The sequence below is a fragment of the Lithobates pipiens genome, unplaced genomic scaffold (genome assembly GCF_037356315.1).
Source record: "Lithobates pipiens isolate NorthernLeopardFrog02 unplaced genomic scaffold, aLitPip1_a1.2 Scaffold_18, whole genome shotgun sequence".
NCBI lineage: Eukaryota > Metazoa > Chordata > Amphibia > Anura > Ranidae > Lithobates > Lithobates pipiens.
The window spans coordinates 572,676,368-572,702,161 of NW_027507758.1; the positions used below are offsets into that span (position 1 = coordinate 572,676,368).

The window sequence follows — 25,794 nt, forward strand, 5'->3', positions numbered from 1 at the left end:
TGATATGCACTGATGAGGCGGCACTGGTGGGCACTGATAGGTATAGATAAGGCGGCACTGATAGGCACCAATAAGGCAGCACTGATGGGCACAGACATTTTAAACGTCGTCTAGGGAGATTTTTAAGTGCCAAAGTTTGTCGCCATTCCACGAGCGTCAGATATCGATTTACTCGACGTAACATTCTCTTTCACATCATAGAAAAAGATTGGGCTAATTTTACTGCTTTCTTATTCTTTAATTCAAAAAAGTGTATTTTTTCCCCCAAAAATTGCTGTGCAAATATGGTGTGACAAAGTATTGCAACGATCTCCATTTTATTCTCTAGGGTATCTGCTAAAAACAAAAAGGATAATGTTTGGGGGTTTGGGGGTCCACAAGGTTTAGGAGTGTGTATGGTAACGTTTGACCATTCTTCCAGAAGTGCATTTGTGAGGTCAGGCACTGATGTTGGATGAGAAGGCTTGGCTAGCAGTCTCAGCTCTAATTCATCCCAAAGGTGTTTTATCCTAAAAGGGAAGTTGAATACCTATGTAGCACTAACCCCCAAAGGAGCTGCTGGTTAGATTGGGCTTACCGTTACCTTCTTTTTGCTCACTTCACGTCTAGGGGTGTCCCGTGGTAGATGGCCCAGTAACTTGAGAGTGTGACGACAGATCCACTTAAATGGATTTAATTTGCAAACATGTAGATAATGAACAGTCTCTTAAAATGGGATCAGAGGGTTGGAAAGGAAGTTCAGGTACTCTTAGTGTCAAAGTCAATATTGAAGAAGTTGCTTACTTTGACTGCATCCAGAGAATAGCCATTCACAACTGGATGTTCACTCAAGTTGGATAGTCCCTCTCTCACAAGGCCTAGCAGCCAACAAGGTGCTTACTCAAGAACAAGTCTCTGCCACAGACGTTGTTGTAGAACATACAAGGATAAATCTCTGCCACAGATGTACGTGTTGTAGAACACGTAGAAAAACTAAACTTGTAGAACACTCGTGTGATACCTGGATCTTTCAGCCAGCTTGGCAATATCCACAAGACCAGATTCTCTTGGGTACTTCAGCTCCTCCAGGCTAAGAAACCAACCCGTATGTGGCCTTCTTCTGAAGAGTCCTCCCCTGGATAGCGTGAAGTCACTGGGTCTCTCCCAAACCGGAGACGGCACCCAAACACCACAGAATCCTCCTTTAGTTTCCTTGCCTCGGGCTAGCCAGCCCCGAGACAACAAGATCGGGTGGATCCGCAGGCCATAGCCTTCCTGGGGGCTGGTCAGGAGGACCAGGACCATGAAGTCAGTACATCCTTCTGGACTGGAACCCCGAACCACGTGACATCCGCATCTTAAATACCTTCTCCCAGAAAGCACAGCAAGATCGCTACTCCCACTGGGCGGGCTCCGAGTGAGAGAGTAACTTAAGCACCCAACCAGACCATAGTTCCATGCCTGCCAGAAGAGACAGTGCCCCTGTGGCCAGGCTGAACATCTCATAGTCCAGTCAGACTGATGCTGAGGTCCCAATTTAGACAATTGTACCCAACCCAAACTACAGTTCAGGTGTAACCTTGAATTTGAAAAACACATAGCAGGTGCTCTTCAGGAGCCGACGCTACACCTAGTAGCCAATAGCTTTGTTCTCGTAGTTGAATCTGAGCATGCATGATTTTTTGCACGTCGACATTGCATACACACGATTGGAATTTCTGATAGAAAGTTTTTCTATCGGAAAAATTGAGAACATGCTATCAAATTTATTCTGTCGGGAATTCGGCCAGCTAAATTGCGATGAAGCATACACACGTTCACATTTTCTGATGATCTGTCTTTTGCTGGCCGAAATTTCCGATTGTGTGTACGCGGCATGAAATATAGTGCCTAGGTAGGTATCCATCACACAGTGGTCTTGCCATGTCTCTCTGTACCCCTGGAGGTCTGCCACTGTAGAAGGTAGGAAGGAAGAAAACCTACGTTGGGTTAGAAGGGAGGGTATCGGAGTGAACAAGGGTAGAAGGGAAGGGCAGAGAGGGGTAAGGAGAGTGGGGAGGTTTAAGAGTAAAGTTGGGGTAGTGGAAGGGGAGTTGGGAGTAACATGAAGACCCCAGCTCGTGTGGGGGTTGTGTTGGCCTGCACCCCCCACCAGAATATCATGGGTTCCTAGCCACATTTGGGGTCATCAAGTTAAAAGAAGTCATCAGTCTCAATCTAGTAGGGAACTCAACTTGTTCTAATATTATGTGGTATTTTTTTCATCATAACGTGTGTTGTGTTACAGCAGTCCAGGCATTTTGAATGGGTTGCTTTCGTGTGATAATAGAACATAGACCTGCACCCTTTATTTTTTTTTAACACAAAATACGCATTGTGGTGCTCTGTAGGTCCTTCAGCACCTTCTGTACTGTGCCCTGGAATGCCTTCTAAATAAAGGAGTGTTGTGCTTTACCATTCCCTGCAGTAACACATTGCAAGTTACTTCAGCACATAAGTGTGAAGGGGACCCAAGGTAAAGGACTGAGCTAAACAGAAAACAGAGTACATCTGAAGAGCTATCAGAACTCTGAAGAGCCATTATACACAGTTAGAATACAAATTTTAAAATACAAATGCGATCCTTTATTTGAATTCTGTCTATGCAATTTATTCAGGTGACCCCTTTTCCAGTTCACATGGGGGAGCAGGAGGTATTCTTTTCATATAATTAAAAAAAAAAGAATTGTAAAAGAAGAATAAAATGCTTCAAATTACCAACGTGGAACCATAATATCACGAACATGCATTGCTAGATACTCATATATGTAAAAAGCCCTTAAAGCGAAAAAATATTTCCCTAAGTGATCTATGTACATTGCAAGGATTTTAACACTTTTTGTTGCTGATTGCTACCTTTTAATACTCTGGATATATAGCTGTTTGTTTGTCTGTGTCCATGTGCATCTGTATAGGAGTGGTTTTGTAATTATCAATCATCTGCTGCACCTGCAGGGCTCTAATAATGACAATTGCAGGGTCTGCATCCCTTTAGACGTGATTTCCTTTGGTAATATCTAACCAAAAATTAATTGTTGTTGCAGGGGATGCACAAAATAGATTTTGTATCTTAGTGCAGACTTCTGGGAAAATCAGTGAGCCAATCATGCAAGCAGGAAATTTGTGTTTTTTAGGGGGCATTCTGTACATCATCTGTGTACAGAACACCGCCAGATAGCCATATTGCATTGCATTCGACAGAAAATGAAAGCACTGCAGATTGAAAAGGAAAGGTCATTTTTAATAACATTCAGTTATAATATGACTGCTGTTGCAATTGTATATACTATGTTGTTGTTTTTTTTTTATTTGCTATTTTTTTCCCCCACGAAAGTGGAGGTACCCTTTAAACATACTGTTACTTTTTACTGGTGTTTGAATGTGAGAAACACTGGGGTCAGTTCTGCATTACTGTGTGGTATATTATCACTGTGTGTTATATTTATGACTGTGTTATATTATTACTGTGTGTTATATTTATGACTGTGTTACATTATTACTGTGTGTTATATTTATGACTGTGTTACATTATTACTGTGTGTGTTATATTTATGACTGTGTTACATTATTACTGTGTGTTATATTTATGACTGTGTTATATTATTACTGTGTGTTATATTTATGACTGTGTTACATTATTACTGTGTGTTATATTTATTACTTTGTTATATTATTACTGTGTGTTATTATTATTATTATTATTATTCAGGATTTATATAGCGCCAGCAATTTACGCAGCACTTTACAATATAAAAGGAGACAATACAGTTACAATATAATAAAATACAAGAGGATTAAGAGGACCCTGCTCGGAAGAGCTTACAATCTAATATATGTATTATTGTGTTATATTATTATTGTGTGTTATATTATTACTGAATGTAATTTGCAATTTTTTAAGATCTAAAACAATGTCTTTAATTAATTAAAGACTCCATAGCACAGATCAGCTGAATTTACCATATACACATTATACTATTTATTTTGGCAACATTTTATATGTAAAATCAATGCATAAAAACGACAACACGAACATTAACCACCTTATAATATTACTAGCTACTAATTTCAATGACATGTCTATTGAGGAGCTCATTAAAAATGCAAATTACCCAGCTGAGACTTTCTTCAGTACCTTTGAGTCACAATATAACCCCAACATTGTGCAACTAACCCCAAAAACAATAGCCCAATGTGAGCAGCCTACCTCAATAGTAAATAATGAAATCTAATAATAGACAGAGCTAAAATAACAAATACAATGTGGTGTACTAAAAAGCTGCACAGCAATTCAAGGCAAAATTAAATGGTCTCAGATTATTTCCTCTACAGGTGGAATGTTATTCATTTATAGAAAAAAATGTATTTATTTCTTATGATCAACAGCGCCATCTAGTGGCCATAATGCAGTATTTTCCCAACCGTTTTAATAAATGTATAACATTTAACCTGTAGAGGAAATAGAATATTTTACCTAATTTGAATAGAATGAATGTCCCGGCAGTTTTGGTGGGCAAACAGCTATGCAACTTTTTTTTTCTTTTTAAACGTGTCACAAACTAATATCAAACCTCCAATAAAGAAACAATGTATATAGCAGTCCAAGGTGTGCCACCAATAAGCTGTTGCAGTAGAAACAAATATATGTAATAAATGACTCCAGTGAATCCTACAAGTTCTTCTTTGTATTAATAATATCCAGACTGTGTCACTCTGCACTGTGATGGGGCCCTCCCCACCTATGGAAACAGTACTGACCAGAATGTGTCCTCCAACTTCTAGGTAGGTCATCCAACACCAGATCTATTTCCACCTCCAATGCATTGTGGTTTAAGTGGCAATCCACAGATGATCACATGTCCCAGAATGACTCGTATAGCTCAAACAAAACAAAAACCCTTCATATGAGTAATCTCTTATTTATTTTTTAAATAGAAAACCAGTAATCAATAAAATACATTATATAAGTGTGCACATGGCACTTTTGTTGTTGTTATCTAGTTAAAGTGATTGTAAAGGCTCTTTTTTTTTTTTTTTAATAACAAATACATCATATTTACCTCCACTGTGCAGCTCGTTTGGAAACACAGAGTGGCCCCAAACCTCGACTGTGGTCCCCCAGCGGCTCCTCCCAACATCAGATACCCCCCTAGGAGAAGCGCTCTCCCGAGGGGGTTACCTTGCGGGCTCGCTCACGAGTCCAGCATTTGTGTTCATAGACACGAATGCTGAACTTGGCGCCGCCCCCGGCACCCGTGTCATTGTATTTGATTGACAGCAGCGGGAACCAATGACTGCTCTGCTATCAATCTATCCAATCAAGAGCCGGGACCCCGTGTAGAGAGGGACAGCGCGTCTCCGTGGAGTGAATTCCAGGGCTCAGGTAAGTAAAATTTGGGGGGGGGGGGGGGCTGGGGGGTCGGTCATTGCCAGAAGTTTTTTAACCTTAACGCATAGGATGTATTAAGGTGAAAAAACACAAGGGTTTACAACCCCTTTAAGGACCAGGCCTTTTTCTGAAATTTGTTGTTTACAAGTTTAAATTTGTATTTTTTTTTCTAGAAAATTACTCAGAACCCCCAAACATTATATACTGTATTTTTTTTTTTTTAGCAGACACACTAGAGAGTAAAATGACGGTCGTTACAATATTTTATGTCACACTTCATTTGCACAGCAGTCATTCAAACGCATTTTTTGGGGAAAAAATACTTTCATGAATTTAAAAAAAAAAAAAAAGTAAAGTTAGCCCATTTTTTTTGTATATTTTTGGTATATTGTGAAAGATGATGTTACATCGAGTAAATAGAAACCTAACATGTCATTCATTTTCGAAATTGTGCATGCTTGTGGAAGGGCGATAAATGACGGTACTTAAAAATCTCTATAGGCAACAAGCTCTCTTGCAGCTACAGAGATGAAAGATCAAGGATAGTGAATCTATCTTTAAAAATAGGGGTCATTCCAACACAGCTGAAGCATGCCATTGTCTCCCCCTTGTTGAAGAAGAGTACACTTGACCCTTCATTGCTCACTAATTTTAGACCTATATCTCTTCTTCCCTTTCTGGCGAAGATCCTGGAGCAGGTCGTCTTTCAACAAATGCAAAGCTTCTTCGAGGGTAATGACCTGTTCCATGACTCCCAGTCGGGATTTAGGCCGGGACGTGGCACTGAACTGTCCGCACTCGATATACGCGAACGCTTGTTAAGAGTAAAAGATGTGGGGGGGTCAGCAGCCTTGGTGCTGCTCGACCTCTCCGCAGCCTTTGACACTATCGATCATCAAATTCTGGCAGACCGTATGAAATACCTTTTTGGATGTAGTGGCACTGTCCTCCGTTGGATCAACTCCTTTTTCACGGACAGGACCCATCAATTGCGGATGAATGATGCAGCTCGCCAATGGAACCACTTCTCTATGGAGTCCCGCAGGGCTCGGCATTGGCACCCCTGCTATTCAACTGCTATATGCGCCCACTCGCTGACATTATTGCTACACACAAACTAGCATGCCAGATCTATGCAGATGACACGCAGATTCTGGCTGACGATGGGCCAAATATGCACCTGCAACTGAGAAATGGACTCCTTCGCATACAAAAATGGATGGCCGATAACAAGCAAAGCCTTAATGAAGCAAAGACCGAGGTGATGCTGGTGGGCCTTCAATCAATCACCAACTTTCACTTGGCCTGGCCCACTTCATTCTGCCCCATCCCAACGCCAGCAAAACAGGTCAGGAACCTAGGTATCATTTTTGATTCCTGCCTGTCATTTATACCTCACGCTAAACTCTGTATCAAAAACTCCAACTTTTATATACAGAGACTCCGGAAAATCTTGCACGAAAACTGGCTAACTCTCGTACAGGGCCTTGTACATTGCCTCTCACTATGTACCGTCAAGACCACTCTGATCGGCTAACTTACTTCTCACAGAACCGACAATCAGCAGACTAAAATTTACTTGGTTACAAAGGGCAATGAACTGTGGAACTCCCTTCCAGCGTCTCTAATGCTGTGTACACACGACCGGACTTTTCCACAGCAAAGGTCCGACAGAGCGAATCAAATTTTTTCGCCGGAACTCCGCTGGACCCAGTTCCTATCAAGAAATCCACTCGTGTGTATGCTAGTCGGATCAAAACCAATGCTAGAGCAGCTATTGGCTACTGGCTATGAACTTCCTTATTCTAGTCCGGTCGTACGTCATCACGTTTGAATCCGTTGGACTTTGGTGTAATTGTGTGTGGCCAAGTCCGTTCATTCGGAAAGTCTGTTGGAACTCCGCCGAAAGTCCGTCGGAAAGTTCGCTCGTGTGTACGCGGCATAAGGTCCTCCTTAGTTTCAGGAAGGGTTTAAAAACCCTCCTCTTTATCCAGGCCTACGGATAATCTGATGAAGAATAGCAACTATGCAAAAAACAAGGATTTTGTATGCTCTTTTTCCTCCCCCGTCCCCGGTTTCTCTCTGTTTTACTTTACCTCTTTCATATTGTGCACCCAAGGCTCCTTTTTTTAACGTTCTATTGGAAATCTCAACTTGATTTTAGGGTCTATGTGCGCCTAGACGCGCTCCTAATGGAGCGCATTCGGCGCAATACAAATCCCATATCAAATCAAATCAATAATGCGTGGTAATTTAAAGCGGTTCTGCACTCATAATAAAACATTTGCCCATTCTGTTGCCTCTAGTTCATATATTTGATAATGCCACCTGTTTTTTTTTTTTGATTCACCTACCTTTTGTAATCCGTAGTAGTTTATTTTCATCCCCTGCGGCGATGGGCGGTCTCTTGCGGGGATCAGCATCATTTCCTGCTGAAGCCCGCACTGTCTCCTGGGATCTCGTTCAAGTAATCCCAGGAGACATTGCGGCTAATGCACCCGGCATCTCGCGAGATTTCGGTTAATACAGCCGACATCTCGCGTGATTTCGGTTATTACAGCCGAGATCTCGCGAGATCTCAGCTGTAATAACCGAAATCACGCGAGATGTCGGCTGTATTAGCCGAAATCTCGCGAGATGTCGGCTGTATTAGCCGAAATCTCGCGAGATGTCGGGTGCATTAGCCGCAATGTCTCCTGGGATTACTTGAACGAGATCCCAGGAGACAGTGCGGGCTTCAGCAGGAAATGATGCTGATCCCCGCAAGAGACCGCCCATCGCCGCAGGGGATGAAAATAAACTACTACGGATTACAAAAGGTAGGTGAATCAAAAAAAAAAAACAGGTGGCATTATCAAATATATGAACTAGAGGCAACAGAATGGGCAAATGTTTTATTATGAGTGCAGAACTGCTTTAATTCTTTCTTAACCACTTAACAACCGCCCATTGCCGATTAACGGCATCAGGGCGGTTGTTTAACTCTGAGAGGCCGTTAATTAACGGCCTCCCAGAATTCTGCTCTCGCGCGCCCCCTGGGGCGCGCACACGAGAGCATCCGTGACCGCTGGGTCCAGTGGACCCGGCGCATCACGAATCACGGTAAACGGCCGCTCATCGCGGCCGTTTACCACGTGATCGCTCCGTCAAATGACGGAGTGATCACTTGTAAACAAGCCGGCGTCATGTTATGACGCCGGTTCCTCCCTCCCCCTCTCTGTACCGATCGGTACAGCGGAGGGGGAAGAGATCGGTGTCAGCAGCGATGTGGGCTGCATCTGCAGTGCCCACATCGCTGCTCACCGAAAATTAACCCCTCAATTCCCTGCAAATACTCTGCATTACTCTGCAATTCCCTGCAAATACTCTGCATTACTCTGCAATTCCCTGCAAATACTCTGCATTACTCTGCAATTCCCTGCAAATACTCTGCATTACTCTGCAATTCCCTGCAAATACTCTGCAATTCCCTGCAAATACTCTGCAATGCCCTGCAAATACTCTGCATTGCCCTGCAACACTCTGCATTGCCCTGCAACACTCTGCATTGCCCTGCAACACTCTGCATTGCCCTGCAACACTCTGCATTGCCCTGCAACACTCTGCATTGCCCTGCAACACTCCGCAATGCCCTGCAACACTCCGCAATGCCCTGCAACACTCCGCAATGCCCTGCAACACTCCGCAATGCCCTGCAACACTCCGCAATGCCCTGCAACACTCCGCAATGCCCTGCAACACTCCGCAACGCTCTGCAATACCCTGCAACACTCTGCAACACTCTGCAACACCCGCCAATACCCTGCAACACTCTGCAATGCCCACATCGCTGCTCACCGAAAATTAACCCCTCAATTCCCTGCAAATACTCTGCATTACTCTGCAATTCCCTGCAAATACTCTGCATTACTCTGCAATTCCCTGCAAATACTCTGCATTACTCTGCAATTCCCTGCAAATACTCTGCATTACTCTGCAATTCCCTGCAAATACTCTGCAATTCCCTGCAAATACTCTGCAATGCCCTGCAAATACTCTGCATTGCCCTGCAACACTCTGCATTGCCCTGCAACACTCTGCATTGCCCTGCAACACTCTGCATTGCCCTGCAACACTCTGCATTGCCCTGCAACACTCTGCATTGCCCTGCAACACTCTGCATTGCCCTGCAACACTCCGCAATGCCCTGCAACACTCCGCAATGCCCTGCAACACTCCGCAATGCCCTGCAACACTCCGCAATGCCCTGCAACACTCCGCAATGCCCTGCAACACTCCGCAATGCCCTGCAACACTCCGCAATGCCCTGCAACACTCTGCAATGCCCTGCAACACTCCGCAATGCCCTGCAACACTCCGCAACGCTCTGCAATACCCTGCAACACTCTGCAACACTCTGCAACACCCGCCAATACCCTGCAACACTCTGCAATGCTCTGCAACCCCCGCCGATACCCTGCAACACTCTGCAATGCTCTGCAACCCCCGCCGATACCCTGCAACACTCTGCAATGCTCTGCAACACCCGCCAATACCCTGCAACACTCTGCAATGCTCTGCAACACCCGCCAATACCCTGCAATGCTCTGCAACGCAGTACTCTGCAACACCATGCTCTGAGATACCCAGCCATAGTCGGTGATACCCTGCAATACCCAGCCATAGACATCTCCCGCCGCCCTCCGCCCTCCGGTGCTTCTACCGAATCGCTAATACGATCAAAGCCAGAATCTTTTTTTTTTTTTCAGGCTTCCCAGCTTAGAGGTGAGATGCGGGGTCTTATTGACCCCACATCTCACTGTAAAGAGGACCTGTCATGCCATATTCCTATTACAAGGGATGTTTACATTCCTTGTAATAGGAATAAAAGTGATCAAAAAAATTATTTTTGGGGAAAAAAATGTCAAACTAAAATAAATAAAGTAAAATGAACAATAAAAAAAATGTTTTTTTTAAAGCGCCCCTGTCCCCATGTGCTCGCATGCAGAAGCGAACGCATGCGTAAGTCCCGCCCACATATGAAAACGGTGTTCAAACCACACATGTGAGGTATCGCTGCGAACGTTAGAGCGAGAGAAATAATTCTAGCCCTAGACCTCCTCTGTAACTCAAAACATATAACCAGTAAAAAAAATGTAAATCGTCGCCTATGGGGATTTTTAAGTAGCGACGTTTGCCGCCATTCCACGAGCGTGTGCAATTTTGAAGAGTGACATATTAGGTATCTATTTACTCAGCGTAACTTCATCTTTCACATTATGCAAAAATTGGGCTAACTTTACTGTGTTTTTTTTTTTTTAAGCACAAAACTGTTTTTTTTCCAAAAAAAAGCATTCGAAAAATTACTGCGCAAATACCGTGCGAGATAAAAAGTTGCAAAGACCACCATTGTATTCTCCAGGGTGTTTGCTAAAAAAACATATATAATGTTTTGGAGTTCTATGTAATTTTCTAGCAAATAAATGATGATTTTTACATGTAGGAGAGAAATGTCAGAATTGTCCTGGGTGCTCCAGAACACCTGATGGTGCTCCATGCATGTTGGGCCTCTGTATGTGGCCACGCTGTGTAAAAGTCTCACACATGTGGTATCACCATACTCGGGAGTAATAGCAGAATGTGTTTTGGGGTGTAATTTGTGGTATGCATAAGCTGTGTGTGAGAAATAACCTGATAATATGACAATTTTGTGAAAAAAAAAAAAAAAGTAAAAAGAATCTTGATTTTGCAAAGAATTGTGGGAAAAAATGACAACTTCAAAAAACTCATCATGCCTCTTACTAAATACCTTGGAATGTCTTCTTTCCAAAAAGGGGTCATTTGGGGGGTATTTGTACTTTTCTGGCATGTTAGGGTCTCAAGAATTGAAATAGGCCGTCAGTACTTCAGGTGTGATCAATTTTCAGATATTGGCACCATAGCTTGTGGACTCTATAACTTTCACAAAGACCAAATAATATCCACCAATTTGTACTTATTTTTACCAAAGATATGTAGTAGTATAAATTTTGGCCAAAATTTATGAAGAAAAAATTACTAATCTGCTAAATTTTCTAACAGAAACAAAGAAAAATTCGTTTTTTTACAGAATTTTCTGTATTTTTTTCTTTTATAGCACAAAAAATAAAAAACCCAGCGGTGATTAAATACCACCAAAAGAAAGCTCTATTTGTGTGAAAAAAAGGACAAAAATTTCATATAGGTCCAGTGTTGCATGACTGAGTAATTGTCATTCAAAATGCGAGAGCACCGAAAGCTGAAAATTGGTCTGGTTATTAAGGGTGTTTAAGTGCCCAGTGGTCAAGTGGTTAAAATGGTCAAAACTTTAATAAAAAGATAGGAAATGTAAAAACTGTTTACTATAACTGGTTATAAAGTATTAGCTGGAGTTTGGCTTCAGTTTGTTATGCCGCGTACACACGACCAGACTTTTAGAGGGACTAGGTCCGACGGTCTTTCCGACGGACTTCGGCGGAGTTACGATGGACTTTCCGAATGAACAGACTTGGACACACACAATCACACCAAAGTCCGACGGATTGGAACATGATGATGTATGACCGGACTAGAATAAGGAAGTTCATAGCCAGTAGCCAATAGCTGCCCTAGCGTCGGTTTTTGTCTGTCGGATTAGCACACACACGAACGGATTTCTCGGTCCGGCGGAGTTCCAGTGGGAAAATGTAAAACATGTGCTATTTCTAAAGTCCGCCGGATTTTTGGCAAGCAAAGGTCCGATGGAGCCCACACACTATCGAATTGTCCGACGGACTCGCTCCGTCTGACCTTTGCTGTCAAAAAGTCCGGTCGTGTGTATGTGTCATAAGTGTATTTAAATCTGATAGTACATTTAATACTAGCCCCCCCCCCCCCAAACTGACACTGCTGCTGTGTGCTGTGCCCCCTGTGCTCCCTCATCCAGAGTGTAGGCACTCTAATACAGGAGGTGTGTTACTGGTCAGATCACCAGGTGAGAACAGAGGGGAAAAAAGCCAAAAAAAAGTTAACTAATGCAGCCACCACATCTAATGATCGGTAAGGTGCAATATATTAGATTTTTGGTTTTGGGTTTAATACTGCTTTAACACTCACCTCCACACTAGAGTGCAGGTACTCTGATACAGGAGGTGCGCCACTGGCCAAATCACCGGGTGAAAACAGAGGGGGAAAAAAAATCTACAAAAAATAAAACAAATGCAGCCACCACATCTAATGATTGATAAGGTGCAATATATTACATTTTTGGGCTTGATACCACCTTAGGCACTGCCTAATATTAGTTTAGTTTGGAGTCACAAATATGGAACAAGCATGCTGTAACTGAGTGTCAGAAATCCTTATCAGTATACCTGTTCTTAATACCTAGACCTACACCCATGGCCAAAAGTTTTGAGAATGACACAAATATTAATTTTCACAAAATCTGCTGCCTCAGTTTTTATGATGGCAATTTGCATATACTCCAGAATGTTATGAGGAGGGATCAGATGAATTTCGATAGATTGCAAAGTCCCTCTTTGCCACGAAAATTAAGTTAAGTAAGTAAACATTTCCACTTCATTTGTGAAGAAGACTTCAGGGCATCCAAGAAAGTCCAGCAAGCGCCAGGACCGTCTCCTACAGTTGATTCAGCTTCAGGATCGGGGCACCACCAGAGCAGAGCTTGCTCAGGAATGGCAGCAGGCAGGTGTGAGGGCATCTACATGCACAGTGAGGAGAAGACTTTTGAAGGATGGCCTGGTGTCAAGAAGGGCAGCAAAGAAGCCACTTCTCTCCAGATAAAACATCAGAGACAGACTGATATTCTGCAAAAGGTACAGGGATTGGACTGCTGGTGACTGGGGTAAAGTCATTTTCTCTGATGAATCCCCTTTCTGATTGTTTGGGGCATCTGGGAAAACCCTTGTCTGGAGAAGAAAAGGTGATCGCTACCATCAGTCCTGTGTCATGCCAACAGTAAAGCATCCTGAGATCATTCATTTGTGGGGTTGGTTCTCAGCTAAGGGAATGTGCTTACTCACTCACAATTTTGCCTAAGAACTCAGCCATGAATAAGGAATGGTTCAAAAACAACCTCTAAGAGCAACTTCTCCCCACCATCCAAGAACAGTTTGGTGTGGAACAATGCTATTTCCAGCATGATGGAGCACTTTGCCATAAGACATAAGTGATAAGTAAGTGGCTTGAGGAACAAAACATTGAAATTATGGGTCCATGGCCAGGAAACTCCCCAGACCTTAATTCCATTGAGAACTTGAGATGAACAAAAACCCCACAAATTCTAACAAACTAAGCATTAATTATCCACTTAACAACCAGCCCATAGCCGAATGACGGCTACAGGGCGTTGTTTAACTCTGAGAGGCCATCATATGACGTCTGCACTCGAGAGCATCTGTGACCGCCGGGTCCACAAGACCCAGCGTATCACGGCCCACGGTAAACAGCCCCTCATCGCGGCCGTTTACCACGTGATCGCTCCGTCAAATGACAGATCGATCACTTGTAAACAAACCCGCGTCATGTTGTGACACCGGTTCCTCCCTCCCCTCTCTTTACCGATCGGAGGGGGAAGAGATTGGTGTCAGCAGTGCTGTGGGCTGGATCTGCAGTGCCCACATTGCTGCTCACCGAAAATTAACCCTGCAATTCCCTGCCAATACTCTGCAATACCGAGCAATACTCTGCAATACCCAGCAATACTCTGCAATACTCAATACCCTGCCAATACTCTGCAATACCCTGCAATACTCTGCAATACCCAATGCCCTACCAATACTCTGCAATACCCTGCAATACTCTGCAATACCCAACACCCTGCCAATACTCTGCAATACCCAGCAATACTCTGCAATACCCAATACTCTGCAATACCCTGAAATACCCTGCCAATACTCTGCAATACCCAATACCCTGCCAATACTTTGCAATACCCTGCAATACTCTGCAATACCCTGCCAATACTGTGCAATACACAATACCCTGCAATATTCTGCAATACTCTGCAATACCCTGCAATACTCTGCCATACCCAGCAATACTCTGCAATACCCAATACTCTGCAATACCCTGCAATACCCTGCCAATACTCTGCAATACCGAATACCCTGCCAATACTCTGCAATAACCTGCAATACTCTGCAATACCCTGCCAATACTCTGCAATACCCAATACCCTGCTAATACTCTGCAATACCCTGCAATACTCTGCAATACCCTGCCAATACCCTGCAATACTCTGCAATACCCTGCAATACCCAATACCCTGCCAATACTTTGCAATACCCTGCAATACCCTGCCAATACTCTGCAATATCCTGCAATACTCTGCAATACCCTGCTAATACTCTGCAATACCCTGCCAAAACTCTGCAATACCCAGCAATAATCTGCAATACCCAGCAATAATCTGCAATACTCTGCAATACCCTGCCAATACTCTGCAATATCCTGCCAATACTCTGCCATTTGTTTTTATTTTTATTTCAGGCTTCCCAGCCTAGAGGTGAGATGTGGGGTCTTATTGACCCCATATCTCACTGTAAAGAGGACCTGTCATGCCATATTCCTATTACAAGGGATGTTTACATTCCTTGTAATAGGAATAAAAGTGATCAAAAAATTTACTTTTGGGGAAAAAAATGTCAAACTAAAATAAATAAAGTAAAATGAACAATAAAAAAAAAAATAATTAAAGCTTCCCTGTCCCAATGTGCTCGCATGCAGAAGCGAACACATACGTAAGTCCCGCCCACATATGAAAACGGTGTTCAAACCACACATGTGAGGTATCACTACGAACGTTAGAGCGAGACTCAAAACATGTAACCAGTAATAAAATTAAAAGCGTCGCCTATGGGGATTTTTAAGTAGCGACGTTTGGCGCCATTCCACGAGCGTGTGCAATTTTGAAGGGTGACATGTTAGGTATCTATTTACTTGGCGTAACTTCATCTTTCACATTATGCAAAAACATTGGGCTAATTTTACTGTTTTTTTTTTTTTAAGCATAAAACTGTTTTTTTTTTTTTTTTAAACACGTTCGAAAAATTGCTGCGCAAATAACGTGCGTGATAAAACCAACAACCACCATTGTATTCTCTAGGGTGTTTGCTAAAAAAACATATATAATGTTTTGGGGTTCTATTTAATTTTCTAGCAAATAAATGATGATTTTTACATGTAGGAGAGAAATGGCAGAATTGTCCTGGGTGCTCCAGAACGCCTGATGGCGCTCCCTGCATGTTGGGCCTCTGTATGTGACCACGCTGTGTAAAAGTCTCACATATGTGGTATCGCCGTACTCGGGAGTAATAGCAGAATGTGCTTTGGGGTGTAATTTGTGGTATGCATATGCTGTGTGTGAGAAATAACCTGATAATATGACAATTTTGTGAAAAAAAAAAGGAAAAGAAATCTTGATTTTGAAAAGAATTGTAGGAAAAAATGACAACTTCAAAAAACTCATCATGCCTCTTACTAAATACCTTGGAATGTCTTCTTTCCAAAAAGGGGTAATTTTGGGGGGTATTTGTACTTTTCTGGCATGTTAGGGTCTCAAGAATTGAAATAGGCCATCAGTACTTCAGGTGTGATCAATTTTCAGATATTGGCACCACAGCTTGTGTGCTCTATAACTTTCACAAAGACCAAATAATATCCACCAATTTGTACTTATTTTTACCAAAGATATGTAGTAGTATAAATTTTGGCCAAAATTTATGAAGAAAAAATTACTAATCTGCTAAATTTTATAACAGAAACGAAGAAAAATTCATTTTTTTACAGAATTTTCTGTCTTTTTTCTTTTATAGCACAAAAAATAAAAAACCCAGCGGTGATTAAATACCACCAAAAGAAAGCTATATTTGTGTGGAAAAAAAAGGACAAACATTTCATATGGGTACAGTGTTGCATGACTGAGTAATTGTCATTCAAAATGTGAGAGCACCGAAAGCTGAAAATTGGTCTGGTTATTAAGGGTGTTTAAGTGCCCAGTGGTCAAGTGGTTAAGCAAGAACAGTGTGCCATCAATCAGGATGTGGCCCAGAAGTTGATTGATAGCATTCCAGGGAGAATTGCAGAGGTCTTCAAAAAGAAGGGTCAACACTGCAAATGTTGACTCTTTGCATAAACTTCATATAATTGTCAATAAAAACTTTTGACACCGAAATGCTTGTAATTATACTTCAGCATACCATAGTAACATCTGACAAAAAGATCTAAAAACGCCAAAGCAGCAGACTTTGTGAAAATTCATATCTGTGTCATTCTCAAAACTTTTGGCCTCGGCTGTAGAGATGAAAAGGAGAAAAATTGTTAAAAAAGTGGCCCTTTAACTGGTTAGAAGACGGCTCCTTTTATTAAAATGTAATTTTTCTTTTCTTTTCACTGATCTCTTCATTGATGGTAAATCAGGTTTCATCGGCTACAACGTCTCTACGTAAGATGTTGAGTGCAGCAATGTCTCTATTCAGAATGGCACAGAGGCAGATTAGCTGCTCTTATTTACTTAAGAGTGGGCGTGTCCTGTCAGACAGAGTGGGAGGGGCTATCTGACACTTAAAGGACAAGGCTGCTCGTACTGTGGCAATGAAAGCCAGCCGAGACACAGAGAGGTAGCAGACTCGCTTCCTTTAATGCAATTCTGTATTCTGTGGACATAACTCCACAACTATTATCTATTGTGTTCTCTGATTGACTGACTGACAGTTCCCCTTCAAGGATCTGTCCACCCAACATACTTATTATTTGTGCAGATGCTGGAGACTGGAATCACCTACCAGGTACTTCTATTTATCAAGTCTCTGGAAGCATGATCAACCTGTAGCATGCATGCTATTATTGTATCTATGGATCTTTTATTTTTATTTTATATATTTTTTGGGCGAATGTTCGTCATAGAAATTTATAGATATTTATGTATCTCTGTATATCTTTATGTCGCCTTTCTATAAAATATTCCGTGACATTCACATGCAGCGGCCACAGCAGTAGATCCAAACCTGCATAAAATGTAGTTTGCTAACCACTATATATGATAAATAATTGTCTTTTTTTTCAATTTTATATATATAATAAATTATATAATTTTTATTTTTTATTTTTTTATTTTTTTTGGGGGGGGGGGGAATTTTCATCGTAGAAATTTATAGATATTTATGTATCTCTGTATATCTTTATGTTGCCTTCTGTAAAATATTATAACCACTATATATGATAAATAATTGCCATTTAAAAAAAAAATATTTTTGGGGGGGAATTTTCATCATAGAAATTTATAGATATTTATGTATCTCTGTATATCTTTATGTTCTGTAAAATATTCTGTGACATTCACATGCAGCAGCCACAGCAGTAGATCCAAACCTGCATAACATTTAGTTTTCTAACCACTATATATGATAGATAATTGTCTTTTTTTAAAATTTATATATATATATATATATATATATATATATATATATATATATATATATAACATTTTTCTTTTTAGGGAATTTTCGTCATAGAAATTTATAGAGATTTATGCAACTCTGTATATCTTTATGTTACCTTCTGTAAAATATTCTGTGCCATTCACATGCAGCGGCCACAGCAGTAGATCCAAACCTGCATAACATTTAGTTTGCTAACCACTATATATGATAAATAATTGTCATTTTTTTTCTTTTTTTTCTTTTTTTTTTTTTGCATCTCAGTGCTGCTGATCTCCTGCAGACTTTTCAGCCACTGCCTATCTATTGCATTGATTTGCTCAAGTGTTGGCCGCACATTGTTGATGGTGACAATGACGCACCATGCCTGAGACAAGGTCCTTTATGGCAGGATCACCAGGTTTTATTTGAATAAAAGCTGCAGATCCATAAAGATGAGATGAATATACAGAATGTTCATGTTTTGGCTATTGGGATGGGGTCTATTTTAATGGTGAAGGGGAAGGAATCTCAATGGAGAGTATGAGAGATGAGCAAAGCCGCTAAATGACCCTCCGAGAAACATCACCAGACATGAACAAATCAGATTTGTCTACATTTAAATATCAACAGCCTGATGCCAATGCTGGGCCTTGTCTAGATCATATTTACTAAACAATGTATTTTGTAAAAAAAAAAAAAAAAAAAAACTATTGTCAACTATTTTATTGAAATATTTTTAAAACATATATTTTTATTTCTAAAGATATTTTTTAAATGAGCGCAAATCAAGAGAGATGGTGAGAGACAGATACATACCTAGAAAGACAGATAGATCAGATAGATGAATTGATAGAGAGAGGGAGAGAGATGGCTAGAGATGTAAGCGGGGGGTGGGGGGATTCCAATGGGGACCTCAATGTAAGGGGGGACACTGATGGGGACCTTGATGTAAGGGGGGGGGACTCTGATGGGGACCCTGATATGTAAGGGGGGACTCTGATGGGGACCTTGAGGTAAGGGGGGCTCTGATGGGAACCCTAATGTAAGGTGGAACTCTGATGGGGACCCTAATGTAAGGGGGGACTCTGATGGGGACCCTGATGTAAGGGGGGACTCTTATGGGGACCTTGAGGTAAGTGGGATTCTGGGGACCTTGAGGTAAGGGGGGAATCTGATGTGGACCCTGATATAAGGGGGGATTCTGATGGGGACCTCAATGTACGGGGGAGACTCTGATGGGAACCCTAATGTAAGGTGGAACTCTGATGGGGACCCTAATGTAAGGGGGACTCTGATGCGGACCCTGATGTAAGGGGGGACTCTGATGGGGACCTTGAGGTAAGTGGGACTCTGGGGACCTTGTGGTAAGGGGAGACTCCGATGGGGACCCTGATGTAAGGGGGGACTCTAATAGGGACCCTAATGTAAGGTGGGACTCTGATGGGGATCTTAATGTAAGGGGGGACTCTGATGGGGGCCCTGATGTAAGGGGGGACTCTTATAGGGCCCTAGAGGTAAGGTAGGACTCTGATGGGGACCTCAATGTAAGGGGGGGACTCTGATGGGGACCTTGAGGTAAGAGGGGACTCTGATTGGGACCTTGATGTAAGGGGGTGGACTGTGATGGGGACCCTGATGTAAGGGGAGACTCTGATGGGGATCCTAATGTAAGTTAGGACTCTGATGGGGATCACGATGTAAGGGGGGACTCTGATGGGGACTATGATGTAAGGTTTAACTCTGATGGGGACCTCAATGCAAGGGGGAACTCTGATGGGGACCCTGATGTAAGGGGGGACTCTGATGGGGCCCCTGATGTAAGGTGGGACTCTGATTGGGACTCGATGTAAGGTGAGGGACTCTGATAGGGACCATGATGTAAGGGGGGACTCTGATGGGGACCTTGAGGTAAGTGGGACTGTGGGGACCGTGAGGTAAGGGGGAATCTGATGGGGACCCTGATGTAAGGGGGGACTCTGATGGGGACCCTGATGTAAGGGGGGACTCTGATGGGGACCTCGATGTAAGGGGGGCACTCTGATGGGGACCCTGATGTAAAGTGGGACTCTGATGGGGAGCTCGATGTAAGGGAGGACTATCTATGTTATAACTCTTTCATATGAAGCACATGGTGATTTAGGTTTTCTGTCCTTTAAAAAAAAAAAGAGAAATGTTGAGACTGTAAAGTGACTGCTCAGGGTAAAGTTTATATGTAGCTGTTTATTGGTATATGATCAGAGGGTGTGAACCAACCCCAGACAGATATACTGTGACTACTAGTGATGGCCGAACGGTTCGCCCGGCGGTCGTTTCGCGGCGAATTTCCGACTTTCGCCGTCCGCGGGTTCGAACGCCTTTTTCCGTCGTTCGCCCCGGCGGACTTACGTGTTTAATGTATACAAGAACTTTAACCTTTCGTGACACGTTTATCATGTGTTACAGGACAACCAATTGAGACATGACAGCTCATGGACACTTGGACATTCCCCCTAACCTATAAATACACCCGATCCGGTGGCCATTTTACATTCTTTCTTCTGTCACTGTAGGGAAAGGATCCTGTGTGGAGTAGGGACAGAGAAAACGCTAGCTATTTGGTACACAAAAGTTCTTTTCAGGACTGGTATAGGTGTTAGGTCAGCAGCCTGAGTTTCTTTTGTCAGTTTAGATAAAGGGACAGAGCGCTGTATGCTGCTATTTTAGGGACAGCTCAGCCAGATTAGTCTTTCTTCATCATCATCATCATCATCATCATTAGCTGTTACTATCAGGTCCACAAAAGAGCTGTTCCAGCTAATCGTTCCAGCCTACTCTTTTTTGCCAATTTGTATAGGGACAGGCAGGAAGCAGTGTGTCAGGCAGTGAGGATAATTTTAAAGACTTGCTGTTACTATTAGTTCCACAAAGGTTCTTTTCAGGACTGGTATCAGTGGTACGGTAATAGGCTTGTACACGTATAATATTCTTTCTTCCAAATATAGAAAGAATATTATACTTGACTGCTGCCCTTCTGCTGCAGTCTGCTAATCATTCACAACTCACTTGTTCCACAAAGCTCTTTATCAGGACTGGTAACTTGGTCTGTCTAGGGTGCTACGGTACATAGGCTTGGGTGCGGTACAGTCTGCTGTTCTGTAAGGACCGCTATCGGTCCACAATACATAGGGTTGCCGTGCACTACTGCTGACCGCTGCCCTATACTGCAGCAGTCCTTCATTGGTATAGGGACTGACGTACAGTCTGCTAATCACTAACACACAACCTGCTTGTTCCACAAAAGTTCTTATAAGGACTGGTAACTTGGTATAGGGTGCTACGGTACATAGGCCTGAGTGCGTTACAGTCTGCTGTTCTGTAAGGACCGCTATCGGTCCACAATACATAGGGTTGCCGTGCACTACTGCTGACCGCTGCCCTATACTGCAGCAGTCCTTCATTGGTATAGGGACTGACGTACAGTCTGCTAATCACTAACACACAACCTGCTTGGTCCACAAAAGTTCTTATAAGGACTGGTAACTTGGTATAGGGTGCTACGGTACATAGGCCTGAGTGCGTTACAGTCTGCTGTTCTGTAAGGACCGCTATCGGTCCACAATACATAGGGTTGCCGTGCACTACTGCTGACCGCTGCCCTATACTGCAGCAGTCCTTCATTGGTATAGGGACTGACGTACAGTCTGCTAATCACTAACACACAACCTGCTTGTTCCACAAAAGTTCTTATAAGGACTGGTAACTTGGTATAGGGTGCTACGGTACATAGGCCTGAGTGCGTTACAGTCTGCTGTTCTGTAAGGACCGCTATCGGTCCACAATACATAGGGTTGCCGTGCACTACTGCTGACCGCTGCCCTATACTGCAGCAGTCCTTCATTGGTATAGGGACTGACGTACAGTCTGCTAATCACTAACACACAACCTGCTTGGTCCACAAAAGTTCTTATAAGGACTGGTAACTTGGTATAGGGTGCTACGGTACATAGGCCTGAGTGCGTTACAGTCTGCTGTTCTGTAAGGACCGCTATCGGTCCACAATACATAGGGTTGCCGTGCACTACTGCTGACCGCTGCCCTATACTGCAGCAGTCCTTCAGCGGTATAGGGACTGACGCACAGTCTGCTAAACACTAACACACAACCTGCTTGGTCCACAAAAGTTTTTATAAGGACTGGTAACTTGGTATAGGGTGCTACGGTACATAGGCCTGAGTGCGTTACAGTCTGCTGTTCTGTAAGGACCGCTATCGGTCCACAATACATAGGGTTGCCGTGCACTACTGCTGACCGCTGCCCTATACTGCAGCAGTCCTTCATTGGTATAGGGACTGACGTACAGTCTGCTAATCACTAACACACAACCTGCTTGTTCCACAAAAGTTCTTATAAGGACTGGTAACTTGGTATAGGGTGCTACGGTACATAGGCCTGAGTGCGTTACAGTCTGCTGTTCTGTAAGGACCGCTATCGGTCCACAATACATAGGGTTGCCGTGCACTACTGCTGACCGCTGCCCTATACTGCAGCAGTCCTTCAGCGGTATAGGGACTGACGCACAGTCTGCTAAACACTAACACACAACCTGCTTGGTCCACAAAAGTTTTTATAAGGACTGGTAACTTGGTATAGGGTGCTACGGTACATAGGCCTGAGTGCAGTACAGTCTGCTGTTCTGTAAGGACCGCTATCGGTCCACAATACATAGGGTTGCCGTGCACTACTGCTGACCGCTGCCCTATACTGCAGCAGTCCTTCATTGGTATAGGGACTGACGTACAGTCTGCTAATCACTAACACACAACCTGCTTGTTCCACAAAAGTTCTTATAAGGACTGGTAACTTGGTATAGGGTGCTACGGTACATAGGCTTGAGTGCGGTACAGTCTGCTGTTCTGTAAGGACCGCTATCGGTCCACAATAGATAGGGTTGACGTGCACCACTGCTGACCGCTGCCCTATACTGCAGCAGTCCTTCAGCGGTATAGGGACTGACGTACAGTCTGCTAAACACTAATACACAACCTGCTTGGTCCACAAAAGTTCTTATAAGGACTGGTAACTTGGTATAGGGTGCTACGGTACATAGGCTTGAGTGCGGTACAGTCTGCTGTTCTGTAAGGACCGCTATCGGTCCACAATAGATAGGGTTGACGTGCACCACTGCTGACCGCTGCCCTATACTGCAGCAGTCCTTCAGCGGTATAGGGACTGACGTACAGTCTGCTAAACACTAATACACAACCTGCTTGGTCCACAAAAGTTCTTATAAGGACTGGTAACTTGGTATAGGGTGCTACGGTACATAGGCTTGAGTGCGGTACAGTCTGCTGTTCTGTAAGGACCGCTATAGGTCCACAATAGATAGGGTTGACGTGCACCACTGCTGACCGCTCACCTATACTGCAGCAGTCCTTCAGCGGTATAGGGACTAAGAGTTTTGTCACAGGGTCATTTAAAAAATGACATGCAGAGGAAGAGGCAGGCCCTTCCGCAGGGGTGGTAGGGGTAGGGCAGGAGCAACAGGCTTGAGCCAAAGTGGGAAGTTGCAGAAGGTGCGTTCAATTACTTTAAAGGATGCACCAGACTTGGTTGAGTGGCTCGCTCAGCCTTACTCTTCTGCACCCTCCTCATCCTCTCGATCTGCACCCTCTTCTTCACTCTCTGCTATGTGCACCCCCAAAGACACTACCACCAACAACACGACCACCACCACCACCACCACATACCTTCCGCTTGAGTCACTGGAATTATTTTCCGATCCATATCAAGAGGACATTTCTGATGCGCAGCCACTCTTGGTATTGGATCAGGAAGAGGAGGTAGCAACAAGCGCTACTCAGCAGTCTGACGCCAGTACCCAGATCAGCCCAAGGAGGAGGTTGGTCCCCGGTGTTGCTGCCTACTCTACTTATAGCGGTGGGGAAGGTGACGTTGATGATGACGTGTCTAGTGATGTCACGTGGGTGCCCACAAGAGAGGAAGAGGAGGGGAGTTCAGAGGGAGATATGGACCAGCAGATAGGGAGGAGAAGCAGCAATGACTTACATTGCACAGCAGGGACAAAGCAGACTGCAAATGTATCAGGAGCGAGTCATCGACCATGTACGGTCACATCTGGCGCTCCCAGGACACCGGCACATGGCTCCGCAGTGTGGGCTTTTTTTAACGTGTCCGCTGCTGACAATAGCGTTGCCATCTGCAATCTTTGCAGTCAACGCGTTAGTCGCGGTAAGCCCAATACTCACCTAGGGACGACCGCCTTAAGAAGGCACATGAGCAGCCATCACCGAGCCCAGTGGGAGCAACGGAACACACAAAGCCACACTGCAGGCTCTCACCGTCCAGCCTCGTCTTCTACTTCTCCTTCTCCTCTCTCCTCACAATTGTCCTCCACTCCACCTTCCATCACGCCAAGCTCACATTTTTCTGCAAAAAGGCAGGCTTCCGTGGGCCTAATGTTTGAGCGTAAAAAAATGATGACGCCGGATAACCCTCTTGCCCAACGGTTGGCGGCTGGCTTGTCAGAACTCATAGCCCGCCAACTACTGCCATATAAACTGGTGGACTCGGAGGCCTTTCGCAAATTTGTGGCCATTGGAACACCACAATGGAAGGTCCCAGGAAGGAAGTATTTCTCAGAGAAGGGCATCCCAGAGCTATATGGCCATGTTCAGCGGCAAGTGAATGTATCTCTGGCACACAGTGTCGGTGCCAAGATACATCTGACCACAGACACGTGGTCTAGCAAACACGGGCAGGGAAGGTATATCAGTTTTACTGCCCACTGGGTGAACCTTCTGACGGCCGTCAAGCATGTAACCCGTGGCACCCGTGTAGATTTGGTTTTACCGCCACGGATTGCATGCAGGCCTGACTCTTCTTCTCCTCCTCCTACTCCATCCTCCTCCCTCTCCTCCTCAGCTGCCTCCTCCTTTTCCGCTGCTAGCGTCTCTTCCACTGCACCGCCCAAGCTCCCCAGAACCTATTCCACATGCCAGGTGAGACGTTGCCATGCCGTGCTGCGTCTGTTGTGCCTGGAAGCAAAGAGCCACACTGGCCCGGCACTCCTTTCAGCTTTGCGTTCACAGGCAGATGAGTGGCTAACACCGCTCAATTTGACAGTTGGTAAAGTGGTGTGTGACAACGGTGCCAATCTGCTTAGCGCATTGAAACAGGGCAAAATCACGCACGTGCCGTGCATGGCACACGTCTTAAACTTGGTCGTGCAGCGATTCCTTGTCAAATACCCTGGGGTCCAGGACATCTTGCGGCAGGCAAGGAAAATCTCGGCCCATTTCAGAAGATCTTACACGGCCATGGCTCGCCTTGCTGACATTCAGCGGCGACACCATCTGCCGGTCAGACGTCTTATTTGCGATTGCCCGACGCGATGGAACTCAACCTTCTATATGCTTGATAGGCTGCTCCAGCAGAAACGTGCAGTTAACGTCTACCTGTATGAACTCTGCGAAAGAAACGGTTCTGGGGAGCTGGGTTTTTTTTCACCGCGCCAGTGGCTGCTCATGCGCGACACATGCAGACTTCTGCGGCCATTTGAGGAGATCACCAAACTGGTCAGTCGCAGCCATGGCGCCATCAGTGACATGGTACCTTATGCCTTCTTTCTGGAGCGTGCATTGCGTCGTGTCATTGATCAGGCTGTGGAGGAGCAGGAGCGGGAAGATGAGGAAGTCGCAATGCTGGATGAATTCCCAGGGGGGGCTACTCTATCTGAGACAAGTCAACAACAGGAGTCTGATGAGGAGTCAGAGGAGGATGGTGCCGGGGCGGATGAGCAGGAGCAAGAAGAGCATGCTTTAAACCTTTCTGGGATCCCTGTTGTGCGAGGATGGGGAGAGGAGAATGAAGAGGACGACATTATCCTGGATGATGAGCAGGAGCCAGGCCACCACACCGCTTCCACTTTAGTGCAAATGGGGGCCTTCATGCTCCAGTGTTTTAATAGGG

General features: G+C 44.0%; 1 protein-coding gene across 2 annotated transcripts in view; it reads left to right on the forward strand.

Moving 5' to 3' along the window:
• FAM167A (family with sequence similarity 167 member A) overlaps positions 1 to 25,794 on the forward strand; it is a 93,513-nt gene that overhangs the window by 14,868 nt on the left and 52,851 nt on the right. The window contains exon 1 of one of the 2 annotated variants that reach the window (XM_077489037.1): positions 16,996 to 17,193. The exons of the other annotated variant lie outside the window; for it this stretch is intronic. The gene's annotated coding sequence lies outside the window, so the exon portion shown is untranslated. Of the gene's footprint in view, positions 1 to 16,995; positions 17,194 to 25,794 lie in introns of those variants that run through there. 2 annotated transcript variants of the gene reach the window in all.